The following is a 15,944-nucleotide window of genomic DNA, read 5'->3' on the forward strand; positions in this document are numbered from 1 at the left end:
AATAAATATCAGTCAGTTACACACGTGTTTGTGTGTTTAAGGCCCAGCTGCAAGCGCATAGTGTCACTTCAGCGCAACTCATATCTGGTGTCACATTCGATTCCATTTAAAGAAAAACAGCAATTCTGAGTGAATAAATAGCAGTTACACACGTGTTTGTGTGTTTAAGGCCCAGCTGCAAACGCATAGTGTCACTTCAGCGCAACTCTTATCTGGTGTCACATTCAATTCCATTTAAAGAAAAACAGCAATTTTGACTGAATAAATATCAGTCAGTTACACACGTGTTTGTGTGTTTAAGGCCCAGCTGCAAGCGCATAGTGTCACTTCAGTGCAACTCATATCTGGTGTCACATTCGATTCCATTTAAAGAAAAAAAACAATTTTGACTGAATAAATAGCAGTCAGTCACACATGTGTGACACCAGATTTTCAGATAGTTATATTCCAGACTTCTTCTCATGCTTTAGGGCCCCTAAAATGCCAGGGCAGTATAAACACCCCACATGTGACTCCATTTCGGAAAGTAGACACCCCAAGGTATTCGCTGAGGGGCATAGTGAGTCCATGAAAGATTGAACTTTGTCACAAGTTAGTGGAATATGAGACTTTGTAAGGAAAAAAAATCATCATTTTCTGCTATTTTGTGACAAAAAATAAAAAGTTCTATGAACTCACTATGCCCATCAGCGAATACATTAGGGTGTCTACTTTCCGAAATGGGGTCACCTGTGGGGTGTTTCTACTGTCTGGGCATATTAGAACCTCAGGAAACATGACAGGTGCTTAGAAAGTCAGAGCTGCTTCAAAATGCGGAAATTCACATTTTTGTACCATAGTTTGTAAACGCTGTAACGTTTACCCAATCCAATAACTATACACTTATTGCATTTTTTTTTATCAAAGACATGTAGAACAATAAATTTTGAGAAAAATTTATATAGAAATGTTTTTTTTTTTTAAGAAATTACAACTGAAAGTGAAAAATGACATTTTTTTGCAAAAAATTTGGTACATTTCGATTAATAACAAAAAAAGTTAAAATGTCTGCAGCAATGAAATACCTCCAAATGAAAGCTCTATTAGTGAGAAGAAAAGGAGGTAAAATTCATTTGGGTGGTAAGTTGTATGACTGAGCAATAAACTGTGAAAGTAGTGTAGTGCAGAATTGTAAAAAGTGGTCTGGTCATTAAGGGGGTTTAAGCTAGGGAAGCTGAGCTGGTTGAAGAAAAACAACAATTTTGACTGAATAAATAGCAGTCAGTTGCACACACGTGTTTGTGTGTTAAAGGCCCAGCTGCAAGCGCATAGTGTCACTTCAGCGCAACTCGTATCTGGTGTCACATTCGATTCCATTTAAAGAAAAACAACTATTTTGACAGTGAATAAATAGCAGTAAGTTGCACACACATGTTTGTGTGTTAAAGGCCCAGCTGCAAGCGCATAGTGTCACTTCAGCGCAACTCATATTTGGTGTCACATTCGATTCCATTTAAAGAAAATCAACAATTTTGACAGTGAATAAATAGCAGTGAGTTGCACACACATGTTTGTGTGTTAAAGGCCCAGCTACAAGCGCATAGTGTCACTTCAGCACAACTCATATTTGGTGTCACATTTGATTCCATTTAATGAAAAACAACAATTTTGACTGAATAAATAGCCGTCATCTGCACACACGTGTTTGTGTGTTAAAGGCCCAGCTGCAAGCACATAGTGTCACTTCAGCCCAACTCATATCTGGTGTCACATTCGATTCCATTTAAAGAAAAACAACAATTTTGACTGAATAACTAGCAGTCAGTTGCACACACGTGTTTGTGTGTATAAGGCCCAGTGCAGCGCATAGTGTCACTTCAGCACCATTCATATCTGGTGTCACATTCGATTCCATTTAAGGAAAAACAACAATTTTGACTGAATAAATAGCAGTCAGTTGCACACGTGTTCGTGTGTTAAAGGCCCAGCTGCAAGCGCATAGTGTCACTTCAGCGCAACTCATATCTGGTGTCACATTTGATTCCATTTAAAGAAAAACAACAATTTTGACTGAATAAATAGCAGTCAGTTACACATGTGTTTGTGTGTTTAAGGCCCAGCTGCAAGCGCATAGTGTCACTACAGCGCAACTCATATCTGGTGTCACATTCGATTCCATTTAAAGAAAAACAACAATTTTGACTGAATAAATAGCAGTCAGTTGCACAAATGTGTTTGTGTGTTAAAGGCCCAGCTGCAAGCGCATAGTGTCACTTCAGCGCAACTCATATCTGGTGTCACATTCGATTCCATTTAAAGAAAAACAACAATTTTGACTGAATAAATAGCAGTCAGTTGCACACACGTGTTTGTGTGTTAAAGGCCCAGCTGCAAGCGCATAGTGTCACTTCAGCGCAAATCATATTTGGTGTCACATTCGATTCCATTTAAAGAAAATCCACAATTTTGACAGTGAATACATAGCAGTCAGTTGCACACATGTGTTTGTGTGTAAAAGGCCCAGCTACAAGCGCATAGTGTCACTTCAGCACAACTCATATTTGGTGTCACATTTGATTGCATTTAATGAGAAACAACAATTTTGACTGAATAAATAGCAGTCATCTGCACACACGTGTTTGTTTGTTAAAGGCCCAGCTGCAAGCGCATAGTGTCACTTCAGCGCAACTGATATATGGTGTCACATTCGATTCCATTTAAAGAAAAACAACAATTTTGACTGAATAAATAGCAGTCACTTGCACACACGTTTTTGTGTGTCTAAGGCCCAGTGCAGTGCATAGTGTCACTTCAGCGCAACTCATATCTGGTGTCACATTCAATTCCATTTAAAGAAAAGCAACAATTTTGAATGAATAAATAGCAGTCAGTTTTACACACGTGTTTGACCCAGCTGCAAGTCCATAGTGTCACTTCAGCGCAACTCATATCTGGTGTCACAGTAGCTTCTACGCATAGTACAACTTAACTAATCTAAAAAAAATGACAGGCAGAGGCAGGCCACCCCGCAGGGGCCGTCGTAGTTGTTGTGCTGTGATTCCCTTTGGCCCTTGAATAATGCCCAGTGTTTAGAGGCCACGTACCCTGAACTCGAAAAGTTCTGAGGACATAGTTGACTGGCTAACACAGGACACCCAATCTTCTACAGCTTCTGCTCGAAACCTTGACGCACCATCCTCCTCCAGCTCAGCTTCGGGCACCTCTCAAGTTACCGCTCGCCCTCCTGCCGCCACCACCAACACTAGCACCACAGCTGCTTTACTTGATCTGTCAGAGGAGTAAATACACATCAGTTGGAAGAAATGAGTGATGCACAACCATTATTGCAAGAGGATGTAGATAACAGGGATATGTCTCAGTCAGGCAGCATTACACAGATGGGCGTACGGTGTGATGATGATGATGATGTTGTACCTGCTGCTGCTTCCTTTGCTGAGTTGTCAGATACAAGTGAAGCGGTTCATGATGACGATGTGTCTGTGGATGTCACGTGGGTGCCCGCTCGAAGAGAAGAAGAACAGGGGAAAAGTTCAGATGGGGAGACAGAGAGGAGGAGACGAGTTGGAAGCAGGGGGAGGTCATCACAAGGAGCTAGTGGCACAGTCAGACAGCATGTATCGGCACCCGGGGTCAGCCAGACAGCACGCCAATCAACGCATGCTGTTGCCACCACCAGAAAGCCGTCATTGCAAAGCTCATGTAATGACCGGTGTCACACAGGGAGGGAAAAGGGAAAGCCCTGCCCAAGGGAGAGGGAAAGGTTCTGACCCCTGACTAACCTTGCGGCTGGCACCTGACTGCCCTGACGTCCCTAGACGGGTTCCTCACCCGTGCGGCGATCACGTGCCTAAACCCTGGCTTTCCCTAAAATGAGCCCTAGATAGTGAACGGGCCGGTGGGATCGCTAGTCCGCACCACTGACACTAAGAGGGAAACACCAGGGAGAGGACAGACAATACAGACAAACACATAAACCCAGGTGGGCGACCACAGCAGACCACAAAGGTCCAACAGGGATCCGGAGGGAAACGTTCTGGACCAACAACCAGAGAATGCATCAACACAGCTCCAGTGGGTCAGTATAGAAGTCCAGGCAGGAAGCTCTATATCTGGCAACCAGAGAAGTGTGAGAGGGGAATATAAGGAGGTTGGGAGTGCTGAACAAGGAAAAGCTGAGGAGAAGGAGCTACGGATCCCAGAGTGAGCCAAAAAGGGTTCCAAAGCAAACCCAGAAAGCTACCATAAGGAGACAGCCCTATCTTACATAGAGCGCGCAGCCAACCGCTGCGACTTCCTGACCCCAGGTATAACGGAGTCAGGCGTGGTTCTTGACACCCTCGTGACAGCTCAGCAGTGTGGCAATTTTTTTGTGTGTCTGCCTCTGATAACAGCGATGCCATTTGCAACCTGCGCCAAAAGAAACTGAATCGTGGGAAGTCCAACACCCACCTAGGTACAACTGATTTGCGAAGGCACATGATCTCACATCACTCGTGCCTATGGGATCAACACATGAGTAAAAGGCAGCACACAAACTCAAAGCCACCATCCCCCTCCTGGTCCAGCATCTTCAGCCACGTCAACCACTGCTGTCATCCTTGCCCCCTCTCAACCACCCGCCACTCCGCCTCTCGCCTTGAGAAGTTCCTGCTCATCTGCCCACAGTCAGGTGTCTGTCATGGACATGTTTGAGCGTAAGAAGCCAATGTCACGAAGTCACCCCCTTGCCCAGCGTCTGACAGCTGGCTTGTCTGAACTCTTAGCCCGCCAGCTTTTACCTTACAAGCTGGTGGAGTCTGAGGCCTTCAAAAAAATTTGTAGCTATTGGGACACTGCAGTGGTAGGTACCGGGCCGAAATTTCTTTCTGTACTCGATTGTGCAAAAAGAAGTCATGGCATGTCTGGCACACAGTGTTGGGGCAAGGGTCCATCTGACCACTGATACCTGGTCTGCAAAGCACGGTCAGGGCAGGTATATCACCTACACTGCGCATTGGGTAAACCTGCTCACGGCTGACAAGCATGGAATGCGTGGCTCTGCAGAGGAGTTTGTGACATCACCACGACTTGCAGGCAGGTCTGCTGCCACCTCCTCTACTCCTCCTACTCCATCCTCTTCCATAACCTCCTCGGCTGAGTCCTCTTCTGCTGCTGCGTCTTGCTCCACATCAACGGCACCCCCCCAGCTCCCCAGGGGCTATTCCACATCCGGGAGACGACAGTGTCACTCCGTCTTGGGGTTGACTTGCCTGAAAGCAGAGAGTCACACCAGACTAGCACTTCTGTCCACCCTGAACGCACAGGTGGATCAGTGGCTGACTCCGCACCAACTGGAGATCGGAAAAGTGGTGTGTGACAACGGATACAACTTGTTGGCGGCATTGAATTTGGGCAAGTTGACACATGTGCCGTGCTTGGCACATGTGTGTAATCTGATCGTACAACGCTTTGTGCATAAATACCCAGGCTTACAGGACGTCCTTAAGCAGGCCAGGAAGGTGTGTGGCCATTTCAGGCATTCCTACACGGCCATGGCGCACTTTTCAGACATTCAGCGCCAAAACAACATGCCAGTGAGGCGCTTGATTTGCAACAGCCCGACACGTTGTAATTCAACACTCCTAATGTTCGACCGCCTGCTCCAACAAGAAAAAGCCGTCAACAAGTATTTGTATGACCGGAGTGCTAGAACAGCCTCTGCGGAACTGGGAATTTTTTTTGCCACGTTACTGGACGCTCATGCGCAATGCCTGTAAGCTCATGCGTCCTTTTGAGGAGGTGACAAACCTATTCAGTCGCACCGAAGGCACCATCAGCGACATCATCCCATTTGTTTTCTTCCTGGAACGTGCCCTGCGAAGAGTGCAATAAATGAATAAATAGCAGTCACTTGCACACACGTGTTTGTGTGTCTAAGGCCCAGTGCAGTGCATAGTGTCACTTCAGCGCAACTCATATCTGGTGTCACATTCGATTCCATTTAAAGAAAAGCAACAATTTTGAATGAATAAATAGCAGTCAGTTTTACACACGTGTTTGACCCAGCTGCAAGTCCATAGTGTCACTTCAGCGCAACTCATATCTGGTGTCACAGTAGCTTCTACGCATAGTACAACTTAACTAATCTTTGGTGATTCCCTTTGGCCCTTGAATAATGCCCAGTGTTCAGAGGCCACGTACCCTGAACTCGAAAAGTTCTGAGGACATAGTTGACTGGCTAACACAGGACACCCAATCTTCTACAGCTTCTGCTCGAAACCTTGACGCACCATCCTCCTCCAGCTCAGCTTCGGGCACCTCTCAAGTTACCACTCGCCCGCCTGCCGCCACCACCAACACTAGCACCACAGCTGCTTTACTTGATCTGTCAGAGGAGTAAATACACATCAGTTGGAAGAAATGAGTGATGCACAACCATTATTGCAAGAGGATGTAGATAACAGGGATATGTCTCAGTCAGGCAGCATCACACAGATGGACGTATGGTGTGATGATGATGATGTTGTACCTGCTGCTGCTTCCTTTGCTGAGTTGTCAGATACAAGTGAAGCGGTTCATGATGACGATGTGTCTGTGGATGTCACGTGGGTGCCCGCTCGAAGAGAAGAAGAACAGGGCAAAAGTTCAGATGGGGAGACAGAGAGGAGGAGACGAGTTGGAAGCAGGGGAAGGTCATCACAAGGAGCTAGTGGCACAGTCAGACAGCATGTATCGGCACCCGGGGTCAGCCAGACAGGACCACGCTGGCAAGGACAGGACGCTTTACAGACGTGTTGTTGATGGAGGACATGCAGAGCTTTTTAAGTCCTACGCATCGCCACAGCCCTTCGGGGTCCACCCTCAGAGAGACAAAAAAAAAAGGCACATACATGTGTCAATTCCCCTTCGTGATCGTTACCTTGTTGTGGTGAAGGGGTTTGCATATCACAATGAAGCGACCACCTCTATGAGTGTGTTGGCAATGGCAATGTTGGCACACCCCAGATGATAAGGTCGTTGCGTCATTGTGAACAGACCAAAAGCGATCGGCTGGATAATTTTGCATAGAAAAAACATCCATTTTCTTTGTGATCATCCAAGGTGATCATTAAAACCTACTAGGCCAACAATGGGCCCACACTGCAGAATCATTGTTTTCTGGGTCACTTAACTGTCACTGAACTACCTCAGCATGACTATAGGCTTTGAAAAACTGCCATCGCCAGAAAACTCCCAAACGCGCGCACGAGCACAGTCATCACTACACCAAGATTGACGCATAGAGGAATAAAATGTATGTCATAAGTCTGTCAACTATTGACAGCTCTTTGCGGTTGTCTAAAATCAATTCCATACATGTCCCCTGATAGGGGACGTAACAGGGATTAAATTGATAGGAATAGTACTACTTAACACACCTTATAATAATAATAATAATACTAGTGAACGTAACAGGGATTAAACTGATAAAAGCATCTTTTTCCATCTCCCGGTTCCTAAAATCGATTCCATATACACGTCCCATGATAGGGGACGTAACAGGGATTAAACTGATAGGAATAGTACTACTTAACACACCACTCCTATATGGTGGCACATTCGATTGCACTCGTAGTGCCCCTAATTGGAAGTAGGAGGACCGACCAAGCATCTGTTTTCATCTCCCGGTTCCTAAAATCAATTCCATATACACGTCCCCTGATAGAGGACGTAACAGGGTTTAAACTGATAGGAATAGTACTACTTAACACACCACTCCTATCTGGTGGCACAGTATATTGCACACGCAGTGCCCCAAATTAGAAGTAGAAGGACCAACCAAGCATCTTTTTCCATCTCCCGGTTTCTAAAATCTATTCCATACATGTCCCCTGAAAGGGGGCGTAACAGGGATTAAACTGATAGGAATAGTACTACTTAACACACCTTATAGTAACGCAGAAAGAGGCAACGCAGAGAGAGGAGTCTGAGTGTAACAGGGTTCAGAAGGCGCACTCGGTCTCCCATCAGCCGCAGACCTGCTGCTTGGCTTTGGGAGCGAGGATCTGTGTTTGACCTCGTTCCCAGGGCGGCTTTGCTAGCTGGGTGGCTCCCTGCTCCTAGGTATGCCTTGAGCGCCAAGCTGATCACTCGGTGCTCGACTGGTCGGTCTGTCGGTCATGTGACGCTGGCCACGTCATATGACCCTCAATCCCCATTATAAATATAGGCAGCCTGCTGGCCACAGATTGCCTGTTAATTTAGGTTCCTGGCAGTTGTTGGATACCTGTGTACTTACCTGATCCTGTTCCCTGATGATCCTTTGCCTGCTCCTCCTATACTGCGCATCCTTCCTGGTATATTGACCTCAGCTTCCACCTGACTATTCTTTGCAGACTCCTTTGGTACTTCTCGACTCTCCTGGTATTTATGACCCCGGCTTCTCCTGACCTTTCTTTGCTTATCCCTCTGTACTGCGTTGTCCTCTTGGTTTTGACCCGGTCCGTTCACTATCAGTTATTTGTCTTGTCTGTCCTTCCCGCACGTATTCTAAGATAGGGACTGCCGTCCAGTTGTACCCTGTCATCAGGACTTGTGAGGCAAGTAGGCAGGGTCAGGGGTGAGAGTGGAGCACAGTGGTCACTATCCTTCCCCCTGTGTGTGTGTGTGTGTGTACGTGACCGTTACAGATTATCAGGCCCAATAACCGCTGTATAATGAATCCTCTGGTGACCCTGACTGACCATGTCTCTAATTTGATGCAGATGGTGCAGGAGCTAGGGGAAAAACTCAGTTCTTTTGAGTTAGGGCAAGGTTCTTCCACTCCTCCAGTCTGCATTCTGAGCCCCAGATTAAGCTTCCAGAATCCTTTTCTGGAGACCGGAAGAAGTTTCTCTCTTTTAAGGAGAGTTGCAGACTTTACTTCCATTTGCGCCCTGTGTCCTCTGGCCCCAAGAGTCAACGTGTGGGCATTATCATTTCCTGTATACAGGGTGATCCCCAGGACTGGGCATTCTCTTTACCTGCTGGTGTCAGTTGTTTGACTTCTGTGGAGGGGTTCTTTCAGGCCCTGGGTACCCTCTATGATGAACCAGACAGGGCTCTAGTAGCCGAGACGGCTCTAAAAGCACTGGTTCAGGGCAATCTACCTGCGGAGGAGTATTGCACCCAATTCAGAAGGTGGTGTGTCCCCTCAGGATGGAACGCACCAGCCCTGAAGAGTCAGTTCAGGTCAGGTCTGTCTGATAATTTAAAGGATCTTTTGGTCAGTTATCAACTTCCAGAGACCTTAGAGGAGATGATGACCCTTGTTGTCCGACTTGACCGACGAGTTAGAGAGAGACGACAGGAACGACAGTTTTTTTCCCAAATGGTGGTCCAGCCAGAGGCCTATCCCAGAGACAATGCTGAGGTCTCCACCGAAGAACCCATGCAGGTTGGCATGACCCGAAGGAATCTTCGCTGAAGACGTGGAGAATGCTTTTACTGTGGAGATCCTGACCATTGGATCAACCAGTGTCCTAAGAAGGTCCTTTCTGTCAAGTCTTCTAAGGCAAGGCAACCTAAAGACCAGGTACACCCAGATTTTTCTAAATGTAAGCTTTTGGTACCCATTATGATTTGGTAGATAATTGATTCTGAGTACGCTGTAAGATTGGGTATTCCAATGTTTGCTTTACCAACTCCTATCCATGTCATGGCTATTGATGCTACTCCTCTTATTGGTGGTACGGTGAGCTCATGTACCTCAGAGATTTCTCTAACCATTGGTGTGTGCCACTCAGAGAGATGTTCCCTTTTTGTCCTGGAGAACCTACCGGTTGAGGTGGTACTAGGGTTGCCTTGGCTCCAACTACATAACCCCACTATAGATTGGTCCAAGGGGGAGTTGGTGAGATGGGGGCCTAAGTGTGACTCGTGCTTGTCCGTGGTACAGGCTGGGGTCTCAGTAAAGTCTGATACTTTACCCACTGTTATTAGGGAATATTCTGATGTATTCTCATCACCAACCCCGGAGGTTCTACCCCCCCCCCCCCCATAGACCTTATGATTGTACTATAGAGCTAGTAGAGGGGGCCAAGTTTCCTAAGGGGCGAATTTATAATCTTTCTAAGCCCGAATGTAAGGCCATGGAAGATTATATTAACCACTTCAACCCCCCTAGCTGAAACCCCCTTAATGACCAGGCCACTTTTTCCACTTCTGCACTACACTGCTTTCACCGTTAATTGCTCGGTCATGCAACTTACCACCCAAATGAATTTTACCTCCTTTTCTTCTCACTAATAGAGCTTTCATTTGGTGGTATTTCATTGCTGCTGACATTTTTACTTTTTTTGTGATTAATAACTAAATTTTCACTTTCAGTTGTAAAATTTTGCAAAAAAAACGACATCCTTAAATTTTTCGCAAAATTTATTGTTCTACATGTCTTTGATTAAAAAAAATTGTTTGGGTAAAAGAAAAATGGTTTGGGTAAAATTTATAGCGTTTACAAACTATGGTACAAAAATGTGAATTTCCGCTTTTTGAAGCAGCTCTGACTTTCTGAGCACCTGTCATGTTTCCTGAGATTCTACAATGGCCAGACAGTGCAAGCACCCCACAAATGACCCCATTTCGGAAAGTAGACACCCCAAGGTATTCACTGATGGGCATAGTGAGTTCATAGAACTTTTTATTTTTGGTCACAAGTTAGCGGAAAATTATGATTTTTTTTCTTAAAAAGTCTCATATTCCACTAACTTGTGACAAAAAAAAAAACTTCCATGAACTCACTATGCCTATCACAAAATACCTTGGGGTGTCTTCTTTCCAAAATGGGGTCACTTGTGGGGTAGTTATACTGCCCTGGCATTTTAGGGGCCCAGATGCATGAGAAGTAGTTTGAAATCAAAATCTGTAAAAAATGACCGGTGAAATCCGAAAGGTGCTCTTTGGAATGTGTGCCCCTTTGCCCACCTAGGCTGCAAAAAAATGTCACACATCTGGTATCGCCGTACTCAGAAAAAGTTGGGGAATGTGTTTTAGGGTGTCATTTTACATATACCCATGCTGGGTGAGAGAAATATGTTGGCAAAAGACAACTTTTCCCATTTTTTGATACAAAGTTGGCATTTGACCAAGATATTTATCTCACCCAGCATGGGTATATGTAAAATGACACCCCAAAACACATTGCCCAACTTCTCCTGAGTACGGCGATACCACATGTGTAACACATTTTTGCAGCCTAGGTGGGCAAAGGGGCACACATCCAAAGAGCACCTTTAGGATTTCACCGGCCATTTTTTTACAGATTTTGATTTCAAACTATTTCACACACATTAGGGCCCCTAAATTGCCAGGGCAGTATAACTACACCACAAGTGACCCCATTTTGGAAAGAAGACACCCCAAGGTATTCCGTGAGGGGCATGGCGAGTTCCTAGAAATTTTTATTTTTTGTTACAAGTTAGTGGAATATGAGACTTTGTAAGAAAAAAATAATTTAAAAAAATCATCATTTTCCGCTAACTTGTGACAAAAAAATAAAAAATTCTAAGAACTCGCCATGCCCCTCACGGAATACCTTGGGGTGTCTTCTTTCCAAAATGGGGTCACTTGTGGGGTAGTTATACTGCCCTGACATTCTAGGGGCCCTAATGTGTGGTAAGTAGTTTGAAATCAAAATGTGTAAAAAATGACCTGTGAAATCCGAAAGGTGCTCTTTGGAATGTGTGCCCCTTTGCCCACCTAGGCTGCAAAAAAATGTCACACATCTGGTATCGCCGTACTCAGAAAAAGTTGGGGAATGTGTTTTAGGGTGTCATTTTACATATACCCATGCTGGGTGAGAGAAATATGTTGGCAAAAGACAACTTTTCCCATTTTTTGATACAAAGTTGGCATTTGACCAAGATATTTATCTCACCCAGCATGGGTATATGTAAAATGACACCCCAAAACACATTCCCCAACTTCTCCTGAGTACGGCGATACCACATGTGTGACACTTTTTTTGCAGCCTAGATGCGCAAAGCGGTCCAAATTCCTTTTAGGAGGGAATTTTTAGACATTTAGATCCTAGACTTCTTCTCACACTTTCGGGCCCCTAAAATGCCAGGGCAGTATAAATACCCCACATGTGACCCCATTTTGAAAAGAAGACACCCCAAGGTATTCAATGAGGGGCATGGCGAGTTCATAGAATTTTTTATTTTTTTTTGGCACAACTTAGGGGAAATTTTTTTTTTTTGTATTTTCTCACAAAGTCTCCCTTTCCGCTAACTTGGGACAAAAATGTCAATCTTTCATGGACTTAATATGCCACTCACGGAATACCTTGGGGTGTCTACTTTCCGAAATGGGGTCACATGTGGGGTATTTATACTGCCCTGGCATTTTAGGGGCCCTAAAGCGTGAGAAGAAGTCTGGTATATAAATGTCTAAAAAATTTTACGCGTTTGGATTCCGTGAGGGGTATGGTGAATTCATGTGAGATTTTATTTTTTGACACAAGTTAGTGGAATATGAGACTTTGTAAGAAAAAAAACAAAAACAATTTCCGCTAACTTGGGCCAAAAAAATGTCTGAATGGAGCCTTACAGGGGGCTGATCAATGACAGGGGGGTGATCACCCATATAGACTCCCTGATCACCCCCCTGTCATTGATCACCCCCCTGTAAGGCTCCATTCAGACGTCCGTATGATTTTTACGGATCCACGGATACATGGATTGGATCCGCAAAACACATACGGACGTCTGAATGGAGCCTTACAGGGGGGTGATCAATGACAGGGGGGTGATCAGGGAGTATATATGGGTGATCACCCCCTTGTCATTGATCACCCCCCTGTAAGGCTCCATTCAGACGTCCGTATGCGTTTTGTGGATCCGATCCATGTATCCGTGGATCCATAAAAATCATACGGACGTCTGAATGGAGCCTTACAGGGGGGTGATCAATGACAGGGGGGTGATCAGGGAGTCAATATGGGGTGATCAGGGGTTCATAAGGGGTTAATAAGTGACGGGGGGGGGTGTAGTGTAGTGGTGTTTGGTGCTACTTTACACAGCTACCTGTGTCCTCTGGTGGTCGATCCAAACAAAAGGGACCACCAGAGGACCAGGTAGCAGGTATATTAGACGCTGTTATCAAAACAGCGTCTAATATACCTGTTAGGGGTTAAAAAAATCACATCTCCAGCCTGCCAGCGAACGATCGCCGCTGGCAGGCTGGAGATCCACTCGCTTACCTTCCGATCCTGTGAACGCGCGCGCCTGTGTGCGCGTGTTCACAGGAAATCTCGGCTCGCGCGAGATGACGCGTATATGCGTGACTCTGCGCAGAGCTGCCGCCTCCGGACCGCGATCCTTCATTAGGCGGTCCGGAGGCGGTTAAGGAGAGCCTTGGTAAAGGGCATATTAGACCTTCTGTCTCTCCTATGGGGGCGGGGTTTTTCTTTGTTAAGAAAAAAGAAAGTGGTCTTAGGCCATGTATCAATTACCAGAGATTAAATAAAATCACTCTCCAGAATAGATACTCCCTCCTATTGATTCCTGATTTATTTAACCAGGTTCTGGGGGCAACCTGGTTTTCCAAGATTGACCTGAAAGGGGCATACAATCTAATCCGAATTAAGGAGGGAGACGAATGGAAGACGGCGTTCAATACTCCGGCAGGACACTTTTGAACATCAGGTGATGCCTTTTGGAATCAGCAATGCCCCAGCTGTGTTCCAAAACCTCATGAATGACATTCTTAGGGAGTTCTTAGGTAAATTTGTTATTGTCTATCTTGACGACATCCTGACTTCGAATCCCATGTGTCCCATGTTAAACAAGTATTAAAGGTGTTGAAGGAGAATCAGCTATCCGCTAAGCAAGAGAAATGTGTCTTTGGTGTACAGGAGATTCTGTTTCTAAGGCATGTTCTGACTCCTCACACCTTCAAGATGGATCCTGGTAAGGTACTAGCAATTAAGGAATGGGTAAGACCTTCATCCTTAAAGGCCTTACAACAGTTCTTAGGTTTCGCCAATTACTATCGTAAATTTATTATGAATTTTTCCGTAATTGCTAAACCGTTGACCGACCTTACTAAGAAAGGGGCCGATTTGGAGAATTGGTCTACTGAGGCCATTTCTTCATTTGAAAAATTCAAAAAGGCATTCAGTAGCGCTCCCATTCTGATCCAGCCAGATCAGGAGAGACCTTTTATTGTGGAGGTGGATGCGTCCGAGGACGGCGCAGGAGCAGTCCTTTCACAAAGTCCTCCTAGCCTCACTAACCTGAGACCATGTGCCTTCTTCTCCAGGAAATTCTCTCCCACTGAGAGAAACTACGACATAAGGAATAGGGAGCTGCTGGCCATTAAATGAGCATTTGAGGAGTGGAGGCATTTTCTGGAGGGGGCAAGGCATTGTGCAACTGTTGTCACTGACCATAAAAACCTTATGTTTCTCGAGTCTGCTAAGAGGTTGAATCCCCGTCAAGCCAGATGGGCTCTGTTTTTTACTCATTTAGATTTTTCCATTACGTTCAGGCCGGGAAGTAAAAATGTGAAGGCGGACGCATTATCTCGGAGCTTCCATGCTTTTCAACCTATTGAGGTACCACCTGAATCCATCCTACCAGCAAAAATCTTCATAGCAGCTCTAACCCAGGATATCTCGGCTCGCATTAGGTCTGAACAACATCTGGCACCGGTATCCACCCCAACAGATAAGTTGTTTGTTCCCGTACAATTTTGTCTCCAGCTGTTGGGTGAGTGTCATGATTCTGCCTTTTGTGGACATCCGGGTGTTGAGGGCACTAAGGATCTGGTTTATAGGTCTTATTGGTGACCCACTCTAACTAGGGATGTCAAGTCCTACATGTCAGCCTGTGAGGTTTGTGCCAGGTCCAAGACACCTAGGACTCGCCCTGCTGGTAACCTACGACCCCCACCCATTCCTAGTAGACCCTGGTCCCATATCTCAATGGACTTTATAACTGACCTACCGCCGGCGGAGGGTAAGACTGTAGTTTAGGTAGTGGTCGATAGGTTTAGCAAGATGGTCCATGTCATTCCCCTGTCTAAACTCCCGAATGCCAAAACCCTGGCGTCTATTTTTGTGAAAGAAATTGTTCGATTGCATGGTATCCCGGAAAATATTGTTTCTGACAGGGGTGTGCAGTTTGTGTCAAAATTCTGGAGGGCCTTCTGTCAAAAATGTCAAATTTTCTTTTTCCTCTGCCTACCACCCTGAGAGAAATGGGCAGACTGATTAACGCCTTAATCAGTCTGTGGAACAATTCTTGAGGTTGTATGTTGCTGATGACCAGCAATTATGGGTGAAATTTCTTCCATTCGCTGAATTTGCTTTGAATAACCATGTCAATTCTTCTGCTGGGGTTTCACTTTTTTTTTGTAACCATGGTTTCCATCCCCGTTTTCATTCTGGGTAATCCGTCTCCTCCTCTAACCCTGAGGCGGATAGGCTCTCATCTGAACTGTGCACAGTTTGGGCCCGGGTTCAATCGAACTTAGAAAAGGCTCAAAGTTCTCAGAAACTCAAGGCCGATAGGAGACGTTCAAGGGGGGTGAATTTTCAGGTTGGGGATAAGGTATGGTTGTCCTCCAAGAATCTCTCTTTTAAGGTAGATTCTAAAATGTTTGCTCCTTGTTTTATTGGACCATATAAGATCATGGAGGTGATTAACCCGGTATCATTTAGGTTGGAGCTGCCCGAGTCATTCCACATTCATAATGTTTTCCATAAGTCTCTACTTAAAAAATATTTTGAACCGGTATTATCATCGAAAGCCTCGCCTCTGCCAGTTCTTGTTAATGATGCTGTCGAGTATGTGGTGTCTAAAATAGTGGATGTCAGGAAGGTGCGTAATTCCTTGCAGTACCTGATTCACTGGAAGGGGTATGGACCTGAAGAAAGATCTTGGGTACCTGCCAGGGAGGTTCATGCTCCTAGACTTGTTCGAAAATTTCATTTAGAACACCCT

The sequence above is a fragment of the Bufo gargarizans genome, chromosome 3 (assembly GCF_014858855.1).
Source record: "Bufo gargarizans isolate SCDJY-AF-19 chromosome 3, ASM1485885v1, whole genome shotgun sequence".
Lineage (NCBI taxonomy): Eukaryota > Metazoa > Chordata > Amphibia > Anura > Bufonidae > Bufo > Bufo gargarizans.